Source organism: Amblyomma americanum, chromosome 8, assembly GCF_052857255.1.
Source record: "Amblyomma americanum isolate KBUSLIRL-KWMA chromosome 8, ASM5285725v1, whole genome shotgun sequence".
Lineage (NCBI taxonomy): Eukaryota > Metazoa > Arthropoda > Arachnida > Ixodida > Ixodidae > Amblyomma > Amblyomma americanum.
This window is the reverse complement of record NC_135504.1, coordinates 43,388,602-43,411,624: the sequence shown is the minus strand read 5'-3', so window position 1 is coordinate 43,411,624 and position 23,023 is coordinate 43,388,602. Positions and strand designations below refer to the sequence as shown.

The 23,023-nt window shown below is 45.8% G+C and overlaps 1 long non-coding RNA gene across 1 annotated transcript in view; it reads left to right on the top strand.

The window, feature by feature from the left end:
* Positions 1–22,626, top strand: part of LOC144100266 (uncharacterized) — a 33,087-nt gene extending 10,461 nt beyond the window's left edge. The window contains exons 2-3 of the long non-coding RNA XR_013307578.1: positions 1,396–1,492; positions 22,528–22,626. This is a non-coding gene — a long non-coding RNA (uncharacterized LOC144100266). The remainder of the gene's footprint in view (positions 1–1,395; positions 1,493–22,527) is intronic.
* The last annotated feature ends 397 nt before the right edge of the window (positions 22,627–23,023 follow it).

Sequence of the window (23,023 nt, the reverse complement as noted above, 5' to 3'; positions counted from 1 at the left end):
GCTATTAGGGACGCCATGGTGGGTGGCTCCGGAAATTTCTACCACCTGAGGTTCTTTAACGTGCACTGACAACGCGCATCACTCTTGCCTCTAGCATTTTGGCTCCATCGAAAATTTGACCGCCGGAGGCGTGTTCGAACCCCTGTTTTTCGGTGCAGCATCCGTGTGCCATAATTCCTGAGCCGCCGAGGCGGCTATCCTTGTGCATATATTTTCTGCTGTCGCTCAGGATCACGAGTAACGGCAAGCAATAGCGGAGGTCGGGTACGTAATTGATGCTGGTCTTCTCTTGTGAAAGATCTTCTCTGGTTAAAGATGCGGTGACCGCGCTGTTGGCAACCTTAACTATTTAAAGGTCGCGCTTGTGGCTTCCGAAGTTCATCGCCCTCTCGGCGATGGGCAGTGGCACTTGTGGAAGGTTCCACCGTTGTCGACGCCATTGGATCACTTGATAGCAGCACTCTTAGGAAATTAAAGGTTCGGAGGCACGTCAAAATGACCGGTCCTCGGTACTGGTTGGCAGTAATAAGAAAGGAAAGCAGAGGAACATCTTTGTAACAGCTGCTCATTTCCAGCCCCGCTCACTGCACCCGCAATTGTAAAGCAATCGCTCTTTTGATACGCACGAAACAATGCCAAAGGTATCGCTTATGGGAAGCAGCTTGTTTTCATATACGCGTGCTGCAAACGAAGCGGATCTATAATTATGTCTGATGGAACCCAGCAACCATGTCCACTAAACGTAGTACTGAAGCATAAATACTCTCGTATGCCATCTCTGCGTGAATTGGCAGCGCGAAGGAGCGGGCTTTTCCACAGAGAGGAGCATTTACAGTCCATCTTTGGCGTTTAAAGTTCCAGTAGGCTGACGAATGGAGACCAGTCTCGCAGAAGATGCAGACAAAGAGAGGCGCAAATAGAGCTGGTAAATGAGCTCCCATGTTAAAACCACACCTCACAAGGAAGCAGAGGGGCTCTACTTCGTATGTGCTTGCTAGCAATTGATTGTAACAAAGTGAGGACAAGTTGTATTCATTAATGACTGAACGTTCAACATTCGCTTACACTATGCTCAGCTGTACGCATACGCTGAAATGCAGTTATGAAAACTATTATTACATTTAATCTAGTGCGTTGATAAAATCCATTTTACCTGCCAGTATTCCAAAAATGCTGATGTGCGAAACATCGTACTGTCAGAGCAGCACAGACTCTCTAATTCTAAAATTCCTGTTTGACTTTGAATTTAACTTCATTATTGAATACTAAATCATTGGGTCTCGCGTGTCGCAAATAAGCGTGCGCAGACTATCAATGGCTTTTTGTGCTCTTCGGAGTCAGATTTATTCTTTACTGCAAGGAAATCTGGACTGAGGCCACTACTCGTTCTTGCAGCTGTGAACCGGACACATTTTAATGTTCCTCAGAATACCTTGTTTCTGTTACCTTCCTGGGTGCCTGCCACACTGCACCAACACCGTGCTCAACTATGGTGAGTGTTCAGCAAATGTTTACAGCGTTATCATATGTAGCAGGGCTCGTTTCCCGTCGTACGAGATACTCTAGCTGAAATCTTCACCGATTATTTCATCCCATACGTACTGGACGAGTCGTTACCGGATGGTGCTATCTCCTTCAGCATGACCGAAACTCCATGCTAGAAGCACACGCCGTTAGTGACATTCAGCAACACACGTTGTTGGGCTAGTTGGTGCAATCAGAAAATAAACCAGCCGACTTCTATAACTTATGTATGAATTGTCGAGAAAGCATTTATTTCCGTGGATGTGCATAAGGATTGCGATGCATTTGTTCAGGGATATGAACCTTTTCGCTGCCGAAGCTCAGACGACAGTCATTCTCACGTTTTAGCTCGTATACTTTGTTTGTCCTTTCTTGTATAAATTACGCCTGTTTTGTCCTCCTCACTATGATTTGTTCTTGTTTGTGTGGCAAATGTGTAAAAGCTGCGCACTGTTAAAGCTCATTTTACTTAGCGTTTTATGCTATGGAGATCCATGGCGAATGGCCTTGCGTCATTTCATCGTGCAGGTGTGTTAAGAGCACTTCCACGCGGGCGACTTCATTACGACGTTGTCTCACTAAAATGAACTCACAGGGAAAACAATAGAGGTGAAGCGTGATAGACAACATTTGAAGAATGATGCTGTGCCTTCTGCGTTTCTGAACTGTCTAAAATACTTGTCCTCAACGCCAGGATGGAGTGAATCGCCAGAGACAAAAAAAGCAAGAAGATAAAACGCTGCTTTGCAGGAGGCTATGAGAAAGTCACTTGTGTCTAGTGAACTTGAACAGAAAAAAAATTCATCTTACGAGGACTTAAAATCGAAACTGTCTGGGATTTTCAACACAAAATTCTGGACCGTTTCTGTCGGTGAGCAATGCGTTAGGTTCCTTTTCATCGAGAATGATCCTTCACCTAATGCGAAATGTGCCTTGTTAGTCCTCCCTGATTTGTCACTTTCTGTTTTCCTGAATGGAGTGAAGCTTCAGTCGCTTCCTTCGGGCAGCACTCTGTTAATTCAAGTGATTGACACCTCCAGCCTATCCTTGCGGCTAGAGGAACTCGAGAAAGGCTTGTGTAATATACCTCGGGTGACGAAAGAGTCGAAGCATACCGAAGTATTGCAGTTTGTCCGTTCACTGCTTGTAGACCTCATTGAGAATAGTGATACGCTAAAAGAACATTCTGTTTTGCTGAAATCTCTGGTTGAGCAGACAGATCTCCTCGCGAAACAGCCTGTGTATAGCGCAGAGCTGCTGGTATTCACAAGTATTTTGAATTCTATTTCCCCTCACGCATATCACTTCACAACATCTGCATCAAGAATCATTCTGCTCCATCCTTCTACACTGCGCCGTGTTTGCTCGAATTACAAAGCTGACCCTCTTCAGGAGCAAAATCAACCGCACTGTCTCTCCTACATCCGTGAACGAGTGAAATCAATCAAAGACAACGAGAAGACAGTGACGCTGATGATCGACGAGATCCACAAAAAACCATACTAAGACTAAAAAGAGGGCACATTAGTAGGATAATCGGTACATTCCACGGAACCGGCGACAACATCCCATCTGTTCATGGTACAATCACTCCATCCTGCAAGCAAGGACGTCATTCACATATTACCTGTGAGCAAACTTAGCGCAGAAATTTTTCACGATCATGCCATGAACATAATCATTAATGTTGAGAAAATGGGGCTTAAAATTATCGCTGTGATAAAAGACAACAATGCTCTGAACCGCAAGATGATGTCGTTATTTGCTGCAAGTCCTCAAGTGAACATTGTGCATCCCCATCCAGCCGATAACGCTCGTTCTCTTTTATACGTGGTCTATCGTGTGCATCTCTTGATGTGCGTCAGGAACAATTGGATTAACCAGAAAAACCCTGGAACGTGCCTCTATTTCCCTGAAATGGACTTGAGTGGAACAATTTCTGACGGGCCTGCTCGTATGAAAGCTGCTTCTTTCGAACCTGTGCGGCAGCTTTATTCTTCAGAGAAGACGTCGCTTGCGAAGACTGCTTACAGACTGAACGCAAAATCCGTGAATCCAACTTCAATGGAAAGGCGAAATTTAAAGCTTGTTCTCGTTTTCATTGATCAGTTTGTGTCAAATGCCCTCACAACACATTGTTCCGCGTTCAGGATTCCTCAAGCTGAGTCGACCGCTCTTTTCATTGACATTATCCTCACATGCTGCAAATAGTCAATATTAAGACCCCTTGCAAAGGCCACATGCTACGGTACAGCTTGCAAGACCTTGTAAGGTCTGTTGATGACACTCAGTTAGTTTTCCTGAGTGCCATTGTCGGCTGGTTGGACGTTTGGGCGAGAATCGACATCACCATTGGCTCGCTGATGAAAGAGACACACAGTGCTTTGCGACTGACATGCTATTCTCTGGCAGAACTCTCGCGCTTCTGCTTAGAAGGACTTATGTTCTTAGAAGGACTGTTTAGAAGGACTTAAGTGAAGGAAGTATGTTCTGCTGGGCAAATTTCAGACGGACGCGCTAGAAGACCGGTTCGGCCGTTGCCGCCAGCTGGCAGGATCACAGTACCACATTTCCGTGCGTCAGCCCTACGAACGTGAGAAGAAGCTACGTCTTCAAAAACTTTTGACATTTCCACGCGAGGAAACATAGTGTGCAGACGTAAGTGAAGATCTTGTGGCATGCAATTTTTCTGTGGCTGTCAACGTCGACGATATCACACGCACCCACTCTGACATGGATGCTATTGTTTACATTGCAGGATACACTGCTCATGCTGCTTTAAAGAGGCTTTCATGTTCTGCTTCGTTCAGCCCATTGGTCGTCGAAAATCGAGAGATCGAAGCGGAAAACACTGCCATGATAGCTAACCCAGTCATGAGGAGGGCTCAAGTTTCCCCAGCCGTGCACAGTTCAAATGGTACTGATAACAAAACTAGTTGCAGAGAAATTGTCTTTCGGAACAAACGCGGAGGATTTTCTCTCCTGTAGTAATCAACGCGGTGTCATGATTTCACAGACGATTTGCCTCCTGGAAGAAAATCATATTGAGACGTGGGAAAACGGCCACACTGCACAAACTCTCCTGCGCTCGGTAGTTCGGGTTGCAACCAACGTTGTTTTAAACAACTTTTTCAAGCCGAGAAATGACGCCATACAATACAATGCGCAGCAGAAGGCCGTAGCCCGGAAAGCAGCAATGCTTAAGAAGAAGTAAGTGTAATTCCCTAAGCGATAAAAATGCTTTGCGAACACTTCTTTGCTGGTGTCTCGTCGTTCGTTATTGTAACGGTCAGCCTAGCTGTACAAATACTTCACTTATGCAGGCAAATGCTAACACACGAGGAAGGACTTAACAGCTCTACATAGTTGTGAGTGTCATTATACCTGTGTGTGAAAGTATTAAGCGAAACACAGTACATAATAAAGCTACCACAATGCGCAGAAGACGGTGTTTTTTTCACCTGTCAGTAACTTCTAGTTTAAGAACTAGATATACGCATGTGCAGTCTGTGCAGTATATATATATATATCAGGACACCTTATTGTCAAGAAAGTTCGCGCTTATAGAGCTGCTAATCCTGCATATATATATATATATATATATATATATATATATATATATATATATATATATATATATATATATATATATATATATATATATATATATATATATATATATATATATATAAAGCAGATAAAATGATGGCCTAAGGCGTGCGCAAACTCGCGCATTTCTTTTCTGCAGCAACGACAAAAATAAAAATGAAAGAATCACTTGTAAGACTGCTACGTGCTGCAGTACCCGAATAGTGCAGACGGGCGCGGCGCGCTCACATCGCGGAGCGCAGCGCCGGCACGGTTACTTGGCTTGACGTCATGCGACATGTGGAGAGGCCTTAAGTATTGAGAGGGTGTTCAGACTTCCGCCATCTGGAGCCTCTTCGGCACGAAGAGTCAAGGAGGAATCAGCGGCGAAGTGAGCTTAACTAGACACACGTGCAGTGTGCATGAACACACGCACACATAAAAAAAAGAAAAAAAGGCAGCAACACACCCGAGTTTGAGAAGGCGTCTTGTGGGGGGTTAATATGAATGGCGGGAGTAGGCGGGAGCGTTTAAACGAGGGTTCTTCAATTGCTCCGCGCTCGGCAAGGCGTTCGAACTTGAAAGATGGGGGTGAAGTGGAGAATGAAGAGATTTGTGTAAGCGGATAGGCGAAGCTTGAAAAAGATGCCGCTAGCGAAAAACGACCAAGTTATGTCAAGCCGGCACCCGTAAGGTCAGCAATGGCTCTGCGAGAGGCGGATGGAGGACAATACACCAGTACTTTCATTAATGCCATGCGGAATTGTTCCAAATTTGTAAATGAAGTTCAAATCGCGTTGCTCTCTCTCGCGATTGATTAGAGAAGCAGAGGACAAAACAACGACATGCCCTCTGTGGAAACCGAAACTACGTCCTCCGAATTACGCGTCCGGTGCTCTACCTACTGCGCTACGGCGACGTCTTTCAAATCCTTTGCTTACAGCGGTTTTTATGTGCGCGTGTCACCAAACCTTGAGGGTGTTCACTAGTGTCACCCTCGTCTCTTTATGCTTCTTGCATTCTGTCGCTCTTGGCTTCTCTCATATGTATAACCGGCCCCTTGTTTCTCTTGCCTTCTCTGTCTAATTACTTAACGAGGGCTTCGGTTCAAGCTGTCTTGAGGGACCAAGCTGGGGCCTTGGTGGCGTTCCGCAAGAAGAAGCACTGCAGAAAAGAGCATTCGCTTTGAAGCGGGCAGCATTGCTGACCTTCTCGATAGCCAACGTACCAAACATTCCCCTTTTCATTCTTGTTGTAATCGGTCAAGGCACTGCAGCTGTAGCAGAGATGTCAAAGCATTTGAACACAGTGACGTTCACAATGAACTTTATTTGAATTTAGATTTTTTTTTTATATAGTGACCGTGCTGCTTGGCAAGAATCCTGTATATCTAAAAAACCCACACATATGTACTATCAGCAAGAAATGAAACGCGAACAAGAGTATTGAACCATGGAGCTCTAGGCCGGGGCAAGCTCAATACTAGCTCCCAATACTTTAATTTTGAAGCTGCGAAGACTTTACCTCACACGTTTCATTCAAACTCGCTTGTATTTTCAATCCAGGGGGTTATATGTTGGTGTTTTTTTGTTGCCACCCGAGTTTTCATGTTCGCGCTTCATTCGTTGCTCATAGTAATAATATTATTAATTGATTTTTTGGGAAAAGGAAATGGCGCAGTTCTGTCTCATATATCTTTGCACAGCTGAACAGCGCTGTAAGGGAACGAATAAAGGAAGGAGTGAAAGAAGAAAGAGGTGCCGTAGTGGAGGGCTCCGGAATAATTTGGACTACCTGGGGATCTGTAACGTGCATTGACATCGCACAGCAGACGGGCGCTTTGGCGTTTTGCCTCCGTAAAAACGCAGCCGCCGCGGTCGGTTACGAACTCGGGAACTGATTGTACCATATACCTCACGACGAGCGCACTTTCATTTTTTGTTAAGTAGGTCGTGGCGCAAAATAACGCCCAGTCAATAACACGACCGTGCTTTATTTGAATAAGTCAACATGTGTTGTGAAGTTTTCGACACGATGAAGAAACTGCATGATACTTGCCTCCATCCTAGTACATAATTCCTTTCGGTTGTTCTATGCATTTCTATGCATTTTCTTGAATACTTAAAGTACCGCAGAAAAATAAGTTTTTTACACTAATAAATTATAGTATTTGGCTTCTATTCGAAGCTTTCTAATATTGTCCGACGCCTAATTGCGGGTAATTCATTGCAAACAATTTCCTTGTTGTGTTTTTCTGCTGCGTTTCTTGCCCCTCATTAGCTCCTGCTCTTAACCTCTGATTGAAATTCCGTTCATAGCTCTAGAGAACCAAGCGAATGTTCCTTGTCTATATGATACAGTCGTGCTTCTTAACAGTACGCGTCAGACGTGCGCCGGACGTAGCGCAGGAAGAAGCTGGCTTGAGGCGGCAGTGTGAGGAGGAACTGAGCGGAGGGCGAGCCGCGTCTGCAAATGTTAGGTCAGCCGCACGCGTTCAGGAGCGATAAGCACGCAAGTTACTGAAGGGCAGCGCCATTCACGACGCCAGCGGAGGAGCGCCAATATTTCGATGTTATTCCCGTGGATATCATGCTTCGGTAAAGATCGCTTTAGTCGGTCGGAGTAAAAGAAGTCCTACAAGTGGTCGGGTGAAATATTCTCCACATAAACCAGTGGACAGCACTCGTAAGCGGCAATACGTACCACCTTGATGGTAAGAAACGCGAACAACCAGGCGCAAAACACGCTACGCTGTTTCAATTTCTTCTCAGAGCGCTTTTACTTCGGTGATAGCAAAAAGACCCTAGACTCGTCCATGATGCATTCTAGGACGACTCTAACGTCATTTTCGAACCACCCAGGCAAAAGCGCGATCAAAATAAATTCCAACAGCGGGGCGTGTTGGCGCCGGGTTGTTCGCGTTTCTTTCCATCGTGGTAGTACAAGCGAAGCAACGGCCCTCGCGTACACATAAACACTAGCTTAGTGAGAAATGGCCCGAGAGAAAATATATGGCGCGAGGGCTCCAATTCAAATCCGCTTGCGAAAGGAGGCAACATTCAGGATTATAGGCACGCCGAACAGAAGCCTTGCGTGAAAGGCCACACGGCTCTAAAGTTCAGGCCCTCGAGGCAGAAGCCACTTTCGCAAGACGCATAAATGTAATTCGGGATTCATAAGAAAGCATAACCAGCACTATCAATATTATAAAAACCACAGCGAGAAATAAGCCAGCACTCTTGATCCGAGTAGCCCGAACGTAAGATGGCCGCAGTTTTTTTTTTATTCATCTGCTTTTCAGTCCGAGTTTTTTTTCGCCCTATTGCTGAGGCTGAAGTGAACGGCTTGGAAGCTGCATTTTCTTTTAAGCCAGTTCAAGTGTTTTTTTTTCTTGGAGACCAGCTAACATATTTGGTGAACAAATAGCGCTCGAGATGCTCGAAAAAGCTGTAGCGTACTCGGTGACTATTGCTTACCAGCAGAAACTTGTTCGCTTCTTTGCGGCCGAATGACCGTGTTACAAAAGGCTGGGCGGGATATGTGTGCGGATAGTAAGAATTCTCGAAAAATCCAAATTATAGCTTTATGACGGTCGGCGTCAGGGGAGAAAGTTTTCTATGCATGGCCAGGACTGGCTCGAAACTACTGCTGGTTTAATAAACCTGTAATCAAGCTATCCGCACAGCCCCTTAAAAAGCTGTAGCAGTGAGTTCCACTGTGAATGGACGAATGTATCGCCTCATAAATTATACTGTTATCTTCATCTGCAATCCAAATTCATTCCTCATTTACCTTCAGTTTCAAAATTTATCCACTCATAAAAAGGAGCCTGAAATTCGGTAAGTAAAACAATCAGATGAGCTCCATGCAAGCCAAAAACGGCCACGCATATTCTTGCGCATTTCGCAAAATAAACGATGCTGTCCGAAAGGCCACAGAAGAAATGTGCGAAACATACGTATACGTCAATATTGGCATGCGATAACTGAATACCAAAAACTGGACTCAGAATACAGAGCCGCATTTATATAAAATATCAAGACACCATGGGAAGGTTCCACAATATTATATGTTCTACATACTTCCGATGGGAACGAGGAAACAAGTAATAGCTATACGCCTACACAATCAACGGACACCGCTTAGTGGAGACTCGTTGCCATTGTCATCGTCTACCTTTTAGTAACGAAGATTAGAGAGAGATTAATTTCCAATAAAAATCAATAAACGCCCTTGACCAATTATGTTAGTTTCTGGGCGAACATTAAAAAAGTTAGTGAGCAATAGCTCTCGAATGCAAATTTGCAAACTTGTGGTAGTTGAAGAATAGAACCTCCAGTTTTTAAAACAAATCAAAAGCACTGTTTAGCTGAAATGATCCGCTGAAATAATACTGTCTGAAAAGAATTAAACAATTTGAAGGGCCTACTCGTAGCAATAAGAGCCTTTATGATAATTGTTTGTAATCGTATTGCACCAGATATTGGAATAAAATGAAGTCAACTAAATATCTCGGTGCTGCGCGTGTTATAGGACTGAATGCTCGTTGCTGTGTGCTCTGTGCGGGCACTGTGCTTTCAGCGTGTGCGCTGAGCCCGAGCGTTCTTGCGTCGCCTTCGCCTTGGGCAACGTAACGTCTTTTTTGGAGGTGCGCATTTTACGCTCAGCACACGGCGGAGCTTCGGAGCGGTTCTTGCGCCGGGCCTACCACCATCGTTCAAACCGTCGAGTCAAGAAGCCCTCCTACTGCTCTTTTTTGTGGCTATGGTTCCTCCTCGCGACCCCTGGCGTAGTCTCTACGAACGCATCAGCATCCATAACAGGTAATACCCTACATAAATGCTCGCCAATGGGATATTTTATCTCACATTTGCGTCGTGGTTCTTTTTGGCCCCGCCTCTACTATTCTGTGCACCCCTTTGTTTGTGCCTGCGACCAGTGCCAGCGCTGCAAATACCGTGCCACTCTCTGCTGGAATGCTCCAATGTATTGATGTACCGCCCAAACCTTTTTATAGTGTCAGCTTGGACCTTTTGGGCCTGTTTCCTTAGCCCACCTCCGGATATAAATGGGTTTAAGTTGCTACGGACTATGCCACTCGCTACGCTGCTACGCGGGCCTTCCCTATCAGTACTGTTAATGACGTTGCCGACTTCCTTCTGTACAACCTAATCCTCTGTCGCGGTGCACTCCGCCAACTTCTCACCGACAGTAGCCGCTGCTTTCTTAATAAAGTTGTCGACAACTCTCTCTGTTCCTGCTCGACATGACATAAGCTGACTACAGCCTATCATCCACCAGCAAACGGCCTCAAAGAGTGCCTCAACCGCACTTTCACCAACATGCTCTCAAAGTACGTTTCACCGGACCATCGGGACTGGGATGTCGCACTTACATACTTGACTTTCGCATGCGACCTCCGTCATAATCATACCAGTACTTCACCGTTCTACCGTTTGTACAGCTACGAGCCCCAGTTACCTTTGGGCGCGCTGCTTCCGACCTCTAATTCTAAGCCTCCTGAATACGCACACGACGCAATTGCCTGGGCCGACCGCGCCCACCAAGAGGCATGACTCCGACCACTAGCATGACAGTCCTCACAGCAGGACTACTACGAGCGCCACCATCGCAAGGTCACTTTCTCTCCTGGCTTCCTTGTCTTGCTTTGGTCACCATCCCGCTGCGTCGGGCTTTACGAGAAACTTCTGTCCCGGTATGTTGGCCCATTCCGTGTGCTCAGCCAGGTAACCGCTGAAAACTACGAAATCACCCCCGGACTACACGAAGACCATCTTCCGTACAGATCAGCCCCACCTCTCGCCACCCCATGCCACGCTTAATCTGCAGCCAGACGGTGTTTTTGCCACCGGGGCCCTGCAGCGGATATTGGAAGGAAGACGAGCTGAACGAAGTCTCGTGGTAGGTGTGTTCTTGGCTTGCGTGCTCTGTGCGGGCCCTGTGGTTTAAGTCTGTAAAACGTATACTTTCAACTCTATCGTCCAAAAGGCGATTCTGGCTGCTGTGGGAAACACCAAACTCTGTTCTTGCAAACAGGGAGCTTAATTTAGCGGCTCCCGTTCACCCATATTTTGCAAACACAACAGGAAAATGTGGCCGACAAGAAAAAAGGATGCGCCCTGGTTGTTTGATGTTCTGGTGCTTCGTCACGCGGCCTGATGAAACACAAATCTCCACTGCACGCTTTACCGCAGTTCGGTGCTGAGCGAGGTACACGTCGATACCTAGTGCGACGTTTACTAAAATGACTGCAGGTAATGCAGATTTGGTCCACAGCGTACTGTCAATAATAATTCGCTTAAAACCAGCACGCAAGAAGCTGCTTGCAAAGGTGGTGCAAGTGCGAACCAAAAGAGTTCTGCTCGGCCGCTAGAGGATCAGGAAATAAATGGGGCGCATCAGAAGTTCCTGGTAACGAGGTCTGCTTTTTAGCAGTATATTCTTAACTTAAATGCCTATGAAGCTACAAATATTTTCATACATGATAATGGTCCTCTTCATACCCTGCCCACAAATTTTAAGGCACACGTTAGCGGAAATGCAGCTCTAAACGGCTAAAAAGCGGATCCTGTGGCCAGGACAATTTACACACCCTGTACATATATATTCCAAAAATTCACTGTTCTAGAACACGTACAAGGCTATGTCCTATGTATTTATACCTGTATTTTATAGTAAGGTTTTCAGTTGTCATGTTTTATGAAAATGGGCTATTTCCTTTTGTTTGAGCAGTTGAATGTTCTTTATAGCAAAGAATTTGAATGTAAAAAAACACAATGTAGCATTCGCACTCGTCAATGGCTTTCGCTACTCAACGGAAGCATCACTTAGAACCTCTTTATCACAAAGCACTGATTTCAATAGCACATGCCGACCAAACGACGGTTTCCGAGCTAGAGCATTTATTCGGCTTGATCGACAACACTTTCATGCCTGCGTTTCAGAAACATTAGGCAGATTTATCCGAGAAATAGCGCCGATCCGCCGGCAGCATTTGTAAGAGGGCCCTAGAGTACTTTTATTTTATTTTATGAAATCATCAAAGCCGCAATCTTTTTTGGACCGCAAACAGAAGTGTTCAGAATGAAACTGTACACAATATACTGACATATCAGAGCGACTTGGAGAGCAGCAGTGCAGGAATAAGGTGGTCTTGATATGGACTCCCGTTTAATGCAGCATATTTCATTGTTAGCGTAACGAGAGGTCTGTAAGCAAGTAGTTCGTAATTTTTCGACGAGCGTTTATTAACCTTTTCCGAAGAAAGCAACCTTTCCCTTCTCCCTTGTGACAGGTGGGTTCAATACGATATTAGCAGCCGAGGATATTTTTTATGAGTACAAAGAAATGCTCTACGTGATCAGATTTATATAATTTATTTCGCTCTAACTAGAATGAAACTTGTAAACCACTTCCCTTAACGCCCTCTGACATAATGCTGCGAATTTGCGAAAAACTTTCTGAGCTGCCGCATGGAGCTCGAGACACGAATAACAACATCCTGGTTTCAGAGAAAATTTAATATGTCTAGCAACCACGTAACTGCGAAGTGTCATCTCACTCCTCGCAAATCAATTTCTATGTTTCATTGTTTGCGCGGAAGAAACACTGCAGAAGCCCTGGCCGTTTCAATGCGAAAGCATTTCATGTCTCATGAGTGGCGTGTATAGGGCCTGTTAGCACAGCGTGTCGGCAGAGCGTGCTACCAGAGCGTGCTCGCACGAAAATGACTATTCGGAAAAAGAAGGTCGTAGGCATTGCGGTTCGAACCCAGGCCCTCTATGTGCCAAGCCGGCAATGAACGCGTCGTCACGAAGAGTCATTGGTTCAAGCGTGTAGGCGGGCACGAAATGAACATGGTGTGGTGCGTACGACGGTAAAGTGTGTCAGGGATGTGTAGTAAAGCTAGAGAACGATGACTTGAAAAGTTGCTGATGTCATTCAGAGTGGACACGGGAACGGCTCTTTTGACGAGAAGTTCAAAAGTTTCACCTATACAATGCAGGCATGGCTTGTATTCCTCGTGCCTTGGTTATCGGCCGCCTCCTGCGACGTCACCCCTGGCATCTAATATCGCTCGCGCCTGCATAAGTGATGGGGGGCTTCCTTCGCTCCTATAACTTCAAGCCCCTCCTGTGTGCGCCTGGACTGTGCGAATTCACCTTCAAGCAACCTACCTCATCGACAGCGGCAGTATTTAAGAAGCCATTGCAGCGCCTACTGCTTCAGTTGATACGGGAACAGATTTTTCGACCAGACGCTCAAACGTTTCTTCTTTACAATGCGGGTGGGCACAAACCTTCCTTTGTAGGCAAGGAGGGGTAAGGTCTGTTTAGTGCTCGAGGTCGAGGTCTGTTTGGTGCTGTCCCGCCTCCACGGGTAGCGAAAGATGTTTTTTGAGAATGCTTTTCTATGGTCCTCTTGTTCTCACGCGCCCGTGCCATTGAGAGCAGCCCCGGCTCCAACCATACGCTCTGATTTGCTTCTTGACATCGAGCCTTTCTCTTCCGATCTCGCGGAAGAAATGAGAGTTATCTTTCAGTTGCTTAATGTGTTCAGACGCGGTCTGTGCAAATTTCTAAAACTCAGACATAACATGTAGCCGATGTCAAAGCCATTCAAATGGGCCCAAAGAACATTGAAACCAAAATCACAGCTAAACAGAATAACCGAAATGTACTAAAAGAAAATTACAAAAAAGTTAGAAGTCAGCCATAAAGTGCCCAGCATACAAACTCAAACTGAACAACTTTCCGAGACAGTCAGCACTTTGCAAACACGAATAGATGATAGTGACGACAGGTCACGACATAACTTAATGTTCTACGGCATTTCAGATTCTCATAAGGCATGGCAAGAGACATAAGTAAAACTAAAAACTAACTTCTGCTCTTAACAAATGTCTACCTGATGCCATTATTTCTCATGCATTCGAACATGTGCATCGCTTGGGAGTTTTATGGCCGAAAAAGTCTCCCCCTCAAAGTAAATGTCTCCCCCTCAAAGGATACTGAAATCACACATACTGAAGACTTTCCAGCTGCAACAAGTCGCTCGTAAAAGGCTCCTCGAATTTACTACAAGCCAACCTGGCGCCCCAAAACACAAATTGCGCTACAAGTTGCATATTAGTGACATCTGATACATGTGTGAATTGGCCACGGACGCTATCGTCAACATTCCGACACGCAGGGCAGGCTCTGGGTCCTCCGCAACTGAGTGCGAATTCCGCACATCCTAGGCCCATGTGTGGGGTAGTGGTCGCGAGTATCTAACGCATTTGAATCGATTCTTTGCACAGACATCAGAAGTGTTCTTAACAAATATAACTCGTTATCATCACCTTTCGACGGGTGTTCTGCAGAAATTATTGCGTTTAAAAAAAATCTGGCTAACCGCGAATGTCTGTGATTTTGTAATCTTCCTTAACGCTCATCGTTTTTCAGTCTTTCGTTGTGATCGTGGAAGAAAGAGAGGCGTAGGCGTGCTGCTGACGATTTTCAACGATATCACTTCGTCATGTGTACATGTTGAGACTGACTTAGAAGTGGTACGTGCAGCAATAACGCTTAATCGCTAGAAACCAATAATAGGAGTGTGCTATCTCTCACCATCTTCCTCCCCCACCTTCTGCTATGAACTTACCGTTGTCATTAGTTATGTTACTACACGTTTCTTTCTATCTGCGTTATTTCTAATCAGTGAATTTTATTTTCACAGCATCACTTGGAGCTCCGAAATTCCTATTTTGACACCATTCTCTTCTCTAATGAATTTTTGGATCTGCGCTGCGCATTCTTATTACAGCGAACGTGCACGCAAGTAACAAGACTAATATCGAATGTAGCCAGTACACTAGACTTAATCCTCACTAGTGGAACCGAAATAGTTTCACCTATGACAACGTATCTGCCTGGTCTTGGTGATCACGCTCTACTGAAATTTTCCATCACGTTAACTTGTCTAAAATCGGACAAAAAAGTAGCAGTGATACGCGATTATAAGCGAGGCATTTTTCAAGAAATAAACACAGAATTCCCTTTTTATTGACATTTTTCTCGATCGCTTCGAAAATTGTACTCTTCAAATTAAGTGGTAAATGTTTTCGGTCAATGTAAACCAGCTCAAGGGTTCATTCCTCAACGCACCATCAACAACCACATTAATGCTTCCTTAGCATAGCAATCATATCAAGGGCTTATCTAATAAAAGGAAGCAACTTTATCGCATCGCTAAGCTTTCCTCCACTAGAGGCCGTTGGGCTTCGTGCTCGGCTGCATGCAAGACATACGTGCAAGCAATTAAAGACGGAAACTCTTTGATTCACAGATTCTTCTGTCTATGCTCACAAGAACTATTAGAAAATTGTGGGGCGTTATTAAACCAACGACTCATTAAAATATTGTCATAACCGTCTCCTCTGGCCACGCCATTCCTTCATACCTTGTTGCTACAATTCTTAAACATTCATTTGCTGAGAACATCATTGTCATATCTGATGCACACATACCTACACCTAATGATCACCACTATGCAACTATGCGGCCATTATTATTTTATGCATTTGCTGTTTTGAAACTTATTGATAATCTCAACCTTCATTCGCTCCAGTTTGTGATCTTATTAATGCTAATTTTTTTAAAAACACTTCAGCCAATATTTCTCTCATGCCAACAATAACTTACCAACAATCTTATGACCAATCTATCCTACCAAGAGAGAGGACAAGAGAACGTGATTGCAGTGTACAAGACGTGCAGCGCATTTCCCCTCAAATATCGTCCCATCTCTCTAACTGGCACATGTTGCAAAATGTTCGAACGTATATTATTGAGAAATATTCTTAACTTTCTTGAATCAAATGCTTTTTCTCATCGTCAAAACACAGTTTCCGGTAATGTTTACTAATATGTTTTACACATGCATTACACCTTATCCTTCACCATTCATCACTAGCTGACTGTATATTTCTTGATTTTAGATTTAGAGAAGCCATATCACAGACACCTATTATTGAAACTAAATGACCTTAATATTGGCCCTAATCTACAGAAATTAATCGTGTGTTTTCTCCTCGATCTCTGACAGTTTGTTTGAAATAAAGGTTTTAATTCCACTTTTACAGAACTGCATTCACGTTCCTTCAAGGCTCAGTCCTTGGGCCTGCTTTGCTCTTAATCAGCATCAATGATATTCTGTCCCTCATAAACTCTAATATCCTCCTTTTTGCGGATGATTGGGTATTTTTAGACAAACAACCGATACCAACGGCAGCTGTCTACCTCAGTCTGACCGTACCACTGCAGCTAACTCATGCAAAAAATGGTCAGTGCCACTATATAATAATAACCTCAAAGTCATGCGTGTTTATAGAAAATCTACTGCCACGCTTTTGTATTGCATTGATAACATTTCTTTAGAGTCTCTAAAATCATATAAATACCTTGGCGCTTATATCACTGCTAACCTAGCCTGGTCTCTTCATATCGAGCACATAATCAACAATGCTAACCGCATGCAAGGTTACTTACATATCAATTTTATCAACGTTCCATCTTCTTTGAAACGTTTATTATAAAGAACACTAATTCGCTCCAAACTGGAGTCTGCAACTTCTGTCTAGGATCCTACTTGTGAAAGAAAGATTATTGCTCTTGAGATGGATAAATTAACTCTTTGTGTTTCAGTCTCACTAATTACAATCGCACTGCAAGCATAACTACTGCGAAATCTAGTCTTTCTTTTCCAATGCTGTCCCTCCATCGAAAAGTGTCTCGTATCACATTGTTTCACAAGTTGTACCGTCCTCCCGTACTGCGCTGTCACCTTATCACACAGCCATTTTATGAATGCCATCATACTGACCGTTCTCATAAAGTCGGTTTCGATTCTTGTAGCACCTGAAAGGGGGATCGTGCTCCATTGAAACCAGCGACACAGTTCACAAACAGCTGAGCGGCCGGCAGCACGGGCAGTTAGTCTACACAGGTAGAGGTCTGGAGCCACGCGCCGGCACTTCGTTAGTTTTTTCGGCTTCCATGGGAGCAACATCCGGCGCGTTGACCATAGTTCACTACAATGAGCCCGGGAATGAAGAGGAGCCGTCCTGGCGACCTAAGGCGACGGCAAGAAGATCGGTGCATTACGTAATAACTCTTGACTCGACTGAAAAGGACGAGTTCACGGCTTCGACGACGCAAGTCCGAAGAGGGTGTGAGCGGCTCGACAATATAATTCACAGGGGATGTTGACTCCACGACGCGGTAAGGGCCATGATATTCTGTTCGAAATTTCGAAAACAGTCCCGGTGTAGTGGAAGGGACCGAAAGCCAAACTAATGATACAGGAGGGAAAACGTGTGGGGTTTTACGTGCATTGTGTTCATGCTTTCGGCGACCTTGGCATTCCGAGGTGAAAGAACGGGCCAGTTGGCGACTTTCCTCGGCGTGCTTGCCGAGTTCAGAAAGGAGCGTCCATTCGGAGGCGTCCGGAGTGTACGGCAAAATCATGTCCACTGTGGAGGACGGATCACTCCCATACAACAGGTAGAAAGAAGATAATCTAGTGGTTGACTGGGTGGCGGTATTGTATGCGCACTTCACAAAAGGAAGGACAGCGTTATAGTTAAGACTGATCTGATGAGACGTGCATGGTGAGCATATCGCCTAGAGTGCGATTGAAGCGCTCAGTAAGCCCATTAGTTCGAGGATGGTAGGCAGTGGTGGTCCGATGAAAGATGCGACACTCTTTGAGGGGGGCTTCCACCACGTGAGAAAGAAAGACACGACCTTGGTCTCTTAGCTACTCGCGCGGCGCACAGTGGCGAATAACAAAATTGTGCAGCAGGAAGAGGGCAACGTCGAGAGCAGTGGCAGCGAGTAGCCCGGCGGTCTCTGCTTATAGGGCTAGGTGGTCGACGCGAACAATTATCCAGCGGTTCCCAGAGAACGTGCAGGGGAGCGCGCCATAGAAGTCGACGCAACACGATCGAATGGGCGGGCCGGGCACGGTAATGGCTTCAAGAGGTGGCTCGAACGGGGCGCAGGAGTCTTGCGTTGCTGACAGGCGATGCAGGAGCGGACGTGTTGGTGAATGTACCCGCATAATCGCCGTCAGTAATAACGTTGGAAGATTCTTTGGAACTTCTTCAACACAACAGCGCGTGCGCAGTGAGGGTAAGCGTGAAACGAGGCACTGATCTCAGGCCGTAAATGGCGAGGAATCGCCAGGAGCCACCGTCGACCGTTTGACGTGTAGTAACGCTGGTAGAGAAGGCCATCGCGGAGAGCAGAATGCGGTGCTTGGCGGCGGAGAGTGCGCGAAGCAACAGCGGTTTGAGCGTTGGTCACGACGTCGATGATCGACGCAAGCCACGAGTCTTTTCGCTGTTCCGCAGCGATATCAGACTCGACAAGAGTCGAGGGGACGGGATTTGCAGCAGATAAGCATGCAGCGGCGCTGGGAAGAGGAGATCGAGACAGAGTGTCGGCGTCCACGCGCTTGCGGCCAGAGCGATATACAACGCGGATGTCGAACTCCTGAAGGCGGAGAAACCATCTAGAGAGGTGGCCGGCCGGGTCTTAAAGAGACGCAACCAACAAATTGCATGATGGACCGGGACTACATCAAACTGGCGGCCTTGCAGATAGGGTCGAAATTTCGTGAGCGCCCACACGATCGCTGAACATTCCTTCTCCGTAAGGGAATAGTTGCATTCAGCCTTGCTGGGCACCTGACTCACATACGCAGCTACGTATTCTACCAAACCATTTTTCCGCTGTGTCAGGGCAGCTCCGAGGCCGACACCACTTGGATCCGTAAGTACCCCTGTAGGGGCTGTCGGGTCGTACTGGCGAAGTATGGGCGGCAAGGAAGACGACGCCGCAGCGTGGTGAACGCGTCTTCGCATTCGGGTGACCAAGCGGACAGATGGTTGTCTGTTCGAAGCAGTTTCGTGAGTGGCGCATTGATCGACGCAAGATTGTTAATGGTGCGCTGAGAGTTGGTGCACAGACCAATAAAAATCTGAAGCTACTTGATTGTTTTCGGTTTAGGAAACTCCGTAATAGCGCGGAGTTTGTCCGGGCCAAGAAGAACACTTTCCTTAGAGACAATGTGACACAAGGAGGTTAGCTGCCGAGTGCCGAAGTTGTACCTCTTCAGATTAAGCTGCAGGCACGTGTTGGTGAAGACAGTCAGAACCTGCTGCAGGCGCGTGAGGTGAGTGGAGAAATAGGCCGAAAAGACAACGATGTCGTCCAAGTAACAGAGGCACGTCTGCCACTTTAGCTTGCGTAAGATGTTATCCGTAATTCTTTCGAATGTGGCTGGCGCGTTGCACAGGCCGAATGGCATAACGGTGAACAGGTAAAGGCAGTCAGGGGTAACGAATGCGATCTTCTCTCGGTCAGCGGCGGCCGTCGCTACATGCTAGTCGCCCTAACTCAAGTCAAGGGAGAAGTACTCTGCGCCGTGTAGACGATCAAGAGCGTCGTCGATGCGCGGGAGCGGATAATTGTTTTTGTTAATCTTGTTGAGTCGCCGGTAATCTACGCAAAATCTGATTGAACCAGAGAAGACCAGGGGCCATGAGAGGGACGGATGATGCCACGGCACAGCTTGTCCTCAACTTGCTATCTTATCACTTGACGCTCAGCCACAGACACGCGACAGGGCCGCTGCCGCAAAGGCAGTGGGAGCGAGACTCAATGCGATGAGCCACGATTGATGTACGGCCTAAATACTGATGGGCTGCATCGAAAGCGGAGCGGAAAGTGTGAGGAAGGGCTGAGAGCTGCTCATGGTAGGTGGACGGAAGATTATCGCCGATGGTGGCACGGAAAAATTCGCCGGACTCTGGTTCAGTAGAGGGCTCTGAATGGCGCTTACTGGGAAACTCCGAACAACCTCGTGGACACTGAGACAGAGAGAAGGCAGGCAGGTTGAATGCATGCAGAGGACTCACCATGGAGCAGGGTAAGGGGACGTGGGTACGGATTGTAGAGTAGCATCTTCGTTACACCCTGGCGGACATCGAGGACAACAGAAGGTAGCGGCAGGTTCTTGCGGCGTACAAAGGAAGCAGACGGCGTAAATAAAACGGTGTCATCCGACTTGGCAGATGCTTCCATCGCAACGTTGATGTCTTCAACAATGGTGACCTTCAGTAGCCAGGGGTTTCAGTAGTTAGCTCCTCAGACTAAGCAGAAAATTTAACTTCAGCACACGCGCAGTCAATGACGGCAATGTTTCGCGACAGGAAGTCACACCCCAGAATTGCTTCATGTGAGCATGAGGACAGCACTAAGAACTCGGCTGTAGATAACATATCGCCAAGGATGACCCGCGCTGTGTATAACTCAAGCGCCTCAAGCTTGGCTGCTTTAGCCGTGTGATTCTAGGCGTTTTAGACCTCAGGTTCATTTGTTTTTGGCCGCTTGAGCCGTCATCTTCATTTTTTTGCTTATACAGTTTTAGACTTCCGGCGCGGTTCTTTTAGCGTTTTCTGACGCGATTTTCTTTGAGTTCGCTTGCGTGCCAGGGTAAGCTCCTAAACTCGTAAAAGGCACCTCCTCAGGTGTATCCTTTTTTCGCCTTTTCTGCCGTCGTTATCTAGCGTGTCATGTTGGTTCTCATCGAAGCATTTTTTCTTTTACAGTGTGTTTAGAGCTAGGAGCTCACCATGTGCTGTTTGTTGCTCGCTTGTGATTGAATGTCATCTTGTTAATGCTCATCTGCGTTGTCTTATTTTAAGTGTCGTCCTGGCATCCGCGCCCTGATTTTTATGATTTTGCAGCATCGGAGCGGTGTGTTGTCATGCATAAATTCGGCGCATCGATACCTAAGAAAGTTGAACGTTGACGCTTTCGTGCGTGTTTTCTTTCTGTTGTTCACCGTATTCCTGCCGCGCCATTCCTCACTGAGTAAGCCAATGATTTGCCAAAAAAGTATTTCAGTTGACCGCTTCTATAAAAGCTCGTTTAAAGAAACGCTGTTGTAACATTTGGAGCTAAATTACGCGTCACATTTTTTAATGAACAGGTTACAAGGCATCGCTTAGAGGTGGTTCTTTTGCTGCCTGAATTACCTTTCAACATCAAGGAATTCCGTTAGCCTATATAGACCCGAAAACTTTAGTAGATAAGGTGTGCCATTCGGAGACAAGAGCAAAAACAACTGTCTTAGGGACACCGACAACAATTGCACTACCATCCTGCTCAATAATCGGATACTGATGGGGTGAACCTCACATTGGGAGCACTAGAGACCAAGTTCCTAATTCCAGCTGTTATTTAGCCACTGGTGTTGAAGTGAAGAAAAACAGGAATGAGAGGTTACAAAGAGAAACAAGCCTGGGTCGATCGAGTAGATGACACGGCCGAAAGAAGTGGAACACATGCAGAACACTGGCCAGAACCGATAATGTGCTGTGCCAGTAGGACAGCGCAAGAAATACCAAAATAAAGAAAATGGAATGCGGGACGTGTTCCGTCAGCGATTGGTGTCACAACTGATTTACGGATGGAGCAGATTTATCCTGTGGACTGAGGCATATAAGTCCATTTCTCCTAACTCGGGGGGGGGGGGGGGGGGGCGAAAACTTTTATTGGAAGCGATAGAGAAACGTTGCCGAAGATGGGTGAGACCTTGAGTCCAGGGCTGCAGTGCTGAGGGCCGCACAGCATAGTACAGTGCCCAGCCATAGATAAGATACAGCAACGCTTCGAGATGCCACGATGCAAACGGGAGGCAGGATCCGCCTGTGCAGAATGAAAGTGCCAGAAATCTATTATTAGCAACTGCTTCACCATTTTCTACTCAATGTGAAACGCAGCTCGTCCAATCAAAGGTTTGTCTACCAGCCAGTGAAAGTCAATAAAAGATGTTCTTTTTCCACTTTACGCCGGTTGTCGTGTTTTTTCGAAAAGCCTAAAAACTCCACACAGTGACATAAATTGGTCTGAAACTTTTGCGAATGTTTTCAGAACACAAACAAACAGCTTAGCATTGAAATGAGTTTTTTAGATAAAAAAATTCTGCCCAGAAGACGTACTAAGCGCAACACTTGTCTTGAATTTGGTTGTGGTTTCGGTTTTCCATCAACGTCACCAGTGGTACCACCGTAGCCCATTGTATATATGCAAGCGTATGTTCGAATAAAAAGGAGATGATGTGTTAGTTGTTAGCCCAAGTTGCATACATCTGCGGCAAACGCTGATACTACAATGCATTTGATTTCTTTTCGCATTAAGTTTCATCTGGCACTTTATACACCATGACTGGAGAGGTTTTATTGACTCAATATTCTTGATTTGGCCTTGCATTGTGTTTACGTTTGTATAAACTACACAGACATCTGTCAGATGTCTAATGCTGACTTGTGGGTTCACACAGACATATAAATTGTTAATGCAAGTAAAGAAAAAAGCAGGAGCTAGCACTGACCCCTGTGGAACACCGGAGAGGACATCGAGATCATCTGAGGCGCAACGACCCAAGGTGACACATTTCATACGTTACTCAGATACAAAGAAATGTATTAGACGATGTTGCTTGGAGTTCAGTATTGCAGTGATTTAGTCACTGAATCCTAGTGAAGTATTGCGTCCAAAATTTGATAAATACAGTAAGCTCGCATTTTGCCTCTATTCTGCTACCTCAATCATCAGTTATCACTGCTAGCGGTGTAATCTTGCATTGTCCTGAGCGAAATTCTTTCTGTCTACTGCGGAGAAGGTTGGTAGGTCAAATGTGTAATGTTTCTATTAAATATATTGCGGTAACGTACATTGGAGTTCAAGCTGGTTAGAAAGATATGGCTGCTGTAATTTACCTGTAAATTTGAAGCGCATCTGTAAACCTGGAAAATTCTTGCAAACCGCCAGTCGTC